The following is a 6,541-nucleotide window of genomic DNA, read 5'->3' on the forward strand; positions in this document are numbered from 1 at the left end:
AAGGAAGCTAAATGATATGAATATCTGAGTCTGTACACTTTCTCTGCAGCCAAATTTCAGCTTGTCAAAGAGAAAAGTTATGGATCTCAAAGCATCACCTCAGTGAACAACAAAATTCTTTTTGTTTTCTTGGGTCTCTGGCTGTGGTCTGCTGTTAGCAAATTAAGAAGAGAAACCAACAAAGATACTTTTCAAATCTGACACTTTCAACTTCAAAAGCATCCCTAAAGTATTTCAGAAGGAGTATCAATATCATAGTCTGAAACTAGATCTTTGTTATCTCTTTTTTTTTTTTTTCTTTTTCTTTTTCAGGTCTGGCATGAGACTCAGCATATCAGAAAGTTTTGCCCAAGTCCAATTGAGTTTCCACCAGATATCAGTTCATTAAAGCCTTGCTGCTTGCTTCAGGTGAGATGATTACTTCCATGGGTTTGGTTTCTATGCCTGTTGTAATGCACAGTATGTCTCCAAAGCCTCTTATTGAAAAATCTATTACCTCTAGTGAGGTAAAATGCTTTTTCTTAATAGCAAACTTTGTAAAACTGCACTGGGTTATGCTATATATAATTGATACTGTATTTTTCCTGTCAGTTTTCCTCATGGCAGCAGAAACATACCTCATCACTGTAATTAAGACACTATAAATATACATCGATTATTCTGAAACCTGTGGTCTGATATAAAATCCCAGTGTTACTATGCTCCAAAACATAGCTTTGACATATTACTTACTATTACAGTATTGTACTACAGCAAGATAGTAAACTATTCAGTATAGTACTCACAGGGGAATGGGGGAGGGAAGAGAGATAAAACAAAAAACTTGATACTGTATCCTCTGTAGTATTGATTTTAGTAAAATGGTTTAGTGCTTTCTGTAAAGGGCTAAAATATTTCCCTGTTTTGTTTTGTCTGTGAGAGTCAGACTTTTTGTCTTTCTAAACTACTGAGGTTAAATCTACAGCAGAGCTTGCAATCAAGCACTTTTTAAAATAGTTCTTCTGTGGATTGACAGCATCTGGAAGATGTAAAATGCAGAGATCTGAATAGCTGATAACAAAATAATGTGTGCAGAGATTTATCATGTATATCATGGAATTGCAAATCCAGGATTTGTGTGCTTTGTCTGAAGGTTTTAGCAGGCTCTTACTATCTTAATGTAAAATAGGCATGAAAATCTTTTTTCCTTCTGATAATTAGTGAACAAATCAGTGCTACTCCTTTTTATTTTCTTAGTTCAATCTTACTGATTTTGCAACATTATATTCACTTTTTCTCAGCAACAATAATAAAAGTTTCTTTCTTTAAAATTCATCATTTATAAGAAGGTTCAGTGCCTCATTGCCAGACAACATTGATGATGAAGATGAAGGATGATCTTTTTCAGTCTGACCCGCACTTCAGAGTTCTTGACTCATTTTGAAGTTGGTGATTTAACTATCGTATTTTGTTGTATGTATTAGCAGACAACAGTTCCACAACTTCGTAATCTCACCTGCCGGTGACTCTTACTGTACTGTATCTCTGACAACATAATACATTAAAAATACCAAATTTATCACTCAGGTTAATTTGCTTTAAAGTTATATCAACCAGAAAGGAAAACATAGTACTATAATTATCAAAGAGCTCACTGTACTGTGCACTCAACATTGATGATCAGCAGCTGCCTGCAAATAGTCCTTTTAAAAAAAAACTGAACTTTAATAAGAGCTGATTTTCTTCCTCAGATTTGCAAAAAGTTATTTTAAAAGTGGACAGATCTCCTAATGCTACTGAACGTCATCCTGTCATCACCCAGAAGAGAGGATAAGCTGGCTGGTTGCTTAAATTTAGTACTTCAAAACAACTCTTGGCAAGGAGGGATAAACAGATGAATGCTGTACCTTTTAGATCTTTACTTACCAAAACTTGACTTAATTCTTTTTATCCTCTTCTTTGTCTTCTGCTGTAAGCAGTCATCTGAGGAATTGCCTGGGGACTTGAGTTTCTTCTACAGTCATTGGCATTAGGAAGGATTGGCTACTTGATAAGCAGAGCTACAAGTGTGATTTAGGATCATAGCCAAGATGTGCTGCAGTAAAACCATGTTCAGTCTAATGTAGATTTCAAAGAATGATGGAGATGTCGGAAGGAACAGTAGATCAGGTCAGCTGTAGCTCGAGCTATCTCAGAATTGAAAAACTCCAGGGATACGAAACTCCAAACTATCTTCAGCAATGTGGTCTCCACAGCTTTTGGGGGACTGTATCACTCTCCCAGAGTAAAATAATATTTTCCTTATATCCAGCATAAGTAAGAATTTGTATCTATCATCTGCATCAACTATGAGTCTGAGGCTGATCTATCTGCAGACATTTTCATGTTTGTCAGTGGTTTCACCAGCTTCTGTCCTGATCCAGCCTGCGTTCCAATTTTACCATACCCATTTTGGTAATCTGGAAACTGAAAATTTGAATTAGAGGTAATTCATTGAACTATGGTCAAAATGATGCCTTTGGTTTGCAGGAAAGATGAAGCCTGGGGTTCTAAAATTGATTTCTAAAATGAGTATTTCAATCCATACATTTTGTGGGTTAGTAGAGGAAGACTGACTTTGTTATGCCTCTAAATATTTTCATTTTTTTCACTTGTAGCATCCAATTTCATATTGTGTTTAAAAAAATAAAAATAAAAACAACTCATTGCTCACTATGTAATTCAGCAAAAGTAGCATAATTATATGCTTTTAAAGCTGTGTATTATTGTGCCTAAATGCTAGGACAAAGATTGCTGAAAATGCTCTTTATAAAGCAGTAAGGTTATTTTTTGGCTTCAGCAAAGGAACTGCCAAAGACAGAGTTAAACATCCAAAGATTTGAGTCTAAAGTAGTAAAAAGTTGTGTGACTTTAATTCTAGTGATGAATTAAATTCAAAACGATACCTAAAAGGTAATTGAATTTAGCCCTTAGTACTCCACTTATTTTCACCTTTTTTCAGTATTTGATGTTTATGCAAATGTGATGTCCCAGTGTCAGATTTTAATTTCCAGCCTTTTAACTCATAAATCTCACTATTTAACATTCACGTAATATCTATAGTAATACTGTAAGTAGTATAATGCTTACTGATAATACAATAATGCAACTTCTATTATGCCAGCTGTTTTTGTGAATTAGGATATAGCATCTGGGAATACAATTTAGCACAGAAGAAGCAGTCTAAGAGGTTTCTGGAATGTATGGAGGACAACTTCTTGATGCAGATGATAAGAGAACCTATGAAAGGAGTTGCCCCGTTAGACCTGCTGTTCACAAACAGAGAAAGTCTGGTGGGAGATGTAGAGGTCAGGGGCTGTCTTGGGCAGAGTGACCACAACATGGTAGAGTTCTCGATTCTTGGTGGAGTCAGGAGGGGGAACAGCAAAACTGCTACCTTGGACTTCCGGAGGGCAGACTGTGAATTGTTCAGGAGACTAGTAGGGAGAGTCCCCTGGGGCTCAGTCTTAGAGAGTAAAAGGGTCCAAGATGGCTGGTTGCTCTTTAAGAAGGAAGTCTTAAAGGCGCAGGAGCAGGCTGTCCCCCTGAGCCGCAAAATGAACTGGCGCGGAAGAAGACCAGCATGGATGAATAGGGAACAATTCTTAAGGCTCCAGGAGAAAAAGGGAATCTACCTCCTGTGGAAGAAGGGATGGGCAACCCGGAAAGAATACAAAGAAGTTGTTAAGATGTGCAGGGAGAAAATCAGAAGGGTAAAAGCCCAGCTTGAATTCAACCTGGCTGCTGGGGTAAAAAGGAACAAGAAACTCTTCTACAAGTATATCAACAGTAAGAGGAGGACCAAGGAGAACCTCCATTCTTTACTGGATGAAGCTGGGAATGCGACCACTTAGGATGAGGAAAAGGCAGACGTTCTGAATGCCTTCTTTACGTCTGTCTTTAAAAGTCAGACCAGTTATCCTCAGGGTACTTCACCCTCTGACCTGGTAGTCTTGGCTGGGGAGCAGACTAAACCCCCCACAATTCAGGAGGAAACAGTCAGAGACCTGCTACTCCAACTGGACTGCCACAAGTCCATGGGACCGGATGAGATTCACCTGAGAGTGATGAGGGAACTGGCCGAGGAGGTAGCTGAGCCACTTTCCATCATCTATCAGCGCTCCTTGTTGACGGGTGAGGTCCCAGAAGACTGGAGGCTTGCCAATGTGACTCCCATCTACAAGAAGGTCTGCAGGGAGGATACAGGGAACTATAGGTCTGTTAGCCTGACCTCGGTGCTGGGGAACGTTATGGAGCAGATTGTCTTGAGGGAGATCATGCGGCATGGTGCGGGACAGCCAGGGGATCAGGCCAAGCCAGCATGGGTTCATGAAGGGCAGGTCCTGCTTGACCAACCTGATCTTCTTCTATGATCTAGTGACCTGCCTGGTGGATGAGGGAAAGGCTGTTGATGTAGTCTACCTAGATTTCAGCAAAGCCTTTGACACTGTCTCTCACAGTATTCTCCTGCAGAAGCTGGCAGTCTGTGGCTTGGACAGGTACACTCTTGGCTAGGTAAGGAACTGGCTGGAGGGTCGGGCCCAGCGAGTGGTGGTGAACGGAGTTAAATCCAGCTGGCAACTGGTCACGAGTGGTGTTCCCCAGGGGTCGGTGCTGGGGCCTGTCCTGTTTAATATCTTTATTGATGACCTGGATGAAGGTATTGAGTGCACTCTCAGTAAGTTTGCAGATGACACCAAGCTGGCTGGAAGTTTTGATCTGCCTGAGGGTAGTGAGGCCCTACAGAGGGATCTAGATAGGTTGGATAGCTGGGCTGAAGCTAGTGGGATGGGATTCAACAAGACCAAATGCTGGGTCCTGCACTTTGGCCGCAATAACCCCAGGCAACACTACAGGCTTGGGGCAGAGTGGCTGGAAGACTGTGTAGAGGAAATGGACCTGGGGGTGTTGATTGACGCTAGACTGAACATGAGCCAGCAGTGTACCCAGGTGGCCAAGAAGGCCAATGGCATCCTGGCTTGTATCAGAAATAGTGTGGCCAGCAGGAACAGGGAAGTAATTATCCCCCTGTACTCAGTACTGGTGAGGCCGCACCTTGAGTACTGTGTTCAGTTTCGGGTCCCTCACTGTAAGAAAGACATCAAGGCCCTGGAGCGTGTCCAGAGGAGGGCAACAAAGCTGGTGAGGGGTCTGGAGCACAGGCCTTATGAGGAGCGGCTGAAGAAGCTGGGATTGTTCAGTCTAGAGAAGAGAAGGCTCAGGGGAGACCTTATTGCTCTCTATAACTACCTGAAGGGAGGTTGTAGTGAGCTGGGGGTCAGCCTCTTCTCTTGGGTGACTAGTGATAGGACTAGAGGGAATGGCTTCAAGCTGTGCCAGGGAAGGTTCAGGCTGGACGTTAGGAAATACTACTTCTCTGAAAGGGTGGTCAGGCACTGGAATGGGCTGCCTAGAGAGGTGGTGGAGTCACTGAGCCTGGTGGTGTTCAAAGAGCGTTTGGATGTTGTGTTGAGGGACGTGGTTTAGCGAGAACCATTGGTGATGGGCAAATGGTTGGACTGGATGATCCTGTGGGTCTTTTCCAACCTTAGCGATTCTATGATCCTTAACTAGGTCTCTTAATATTTAGGTACTAAATTTTCCAGTTCCACAGAACTGGAAACGCAGACATCTTTTCAGCTAACAAAAAAAGTAACAGGAATGAGGACTCAGAGAACTAAACGACTAGCTTAAAAAAAACTGGGATTGGTAAGATTTCAAGAATGATATTAATATTTTTCTTACATTAGTATGAATACAGAAGAAGCTAATTTATTGCAGTAGAATTGCATCTATACGACTGAACACTGAATCTTATCTCCAGACTTTCTGGAACTCCGGAACCTCATCTAAACAAACCCCACCGTCACTTTCAACCTCCAAAGGAAAATTAATTGAATACTATATAAATAATTTGGAGTTCATGTGGGAAGAAATAATAAACTTGTTTCATTAGCATATACATGAAAACTTTTACTTTTTTTTTTTTTTGACTAATTAAGTAACATTTGTAAAAAAAAAATAAGTTGTAAAAAATATTTCATCTAAATAAACCACCACTAGCATTCTCATATGTGAGCAAGTAAGCTTTTGTCTTGTGTTGTTTTGTATGCTGACAAGCTGTTGCAAACCTTTCTGGTATAGATTTATTTTAAGTCTGCTAAAGGTGTATAGTTTCTGAAACTTACTGAAATACTTTAGATTACATGGTACTGTGTAAATATATGTAGTATACTTACAAATATTTTTTCCTGTTGGTGGCTGCATGTATATATCCAAATGACAAGCAGAGACTGCACTGGAAAATTTGAAATACTGATTGGATTATGTCACTAACATCACAAGGTTATTGAATATACATGTATCAGGGAAGACAATTGAGACCAGAGATGACCTCAAAATGAAATTCCAATCAGTTCATTGCAGCTTTTTCTGGGAAGAGAAGAGATCCTGTTATTTTGATCAGTACTGTCATTTGCAATACAAGCATACACTTTAGTTTATCCTTCTAAAGCTGTTTATA

The 6,541-nt window shown here is 40.3% G+C and overlaps 1 long non-coding RNA gene across 3 annotated transcripts in view; it reads left to right on the forward strand.

Moving 5' to 3' along the window:
- Positions 1–303: 303 nt before the first annotated feature.
- The window catches only part of LOC112532419, an 87,843-nt gene continuing 81,605 nt past the window's right edge, over positions 304–6,541 (forward strand). For all 3 annotated transcript variants that reach the window (XR_006939234.1, XR_005859649.1, XR_005859651.1), the window contains exon 1: positions 304–408. This is a non-coding gene — a long non-coding RNA (uncharacterized LOC112532419). The remainder of the gene's footprint in view (positions 409–6,541) is intronic.

This window comes from Gallus gallus, chromosome 4 (assembly GCF_016699485.2).
Source record: "Gallus gallus isolate bGalGal1 chromosome 4, bGalGal1.mat.broiler.GRCg7b, whole genome shotgun sequence".
In the NCBI taxonomy this organism is placed as follows: domain Eukaryota; kingdom Metazoa; phylum Chordata; class Aves; order Galliformes; family Phasianidae; genus Gallus; species Gallus gallus.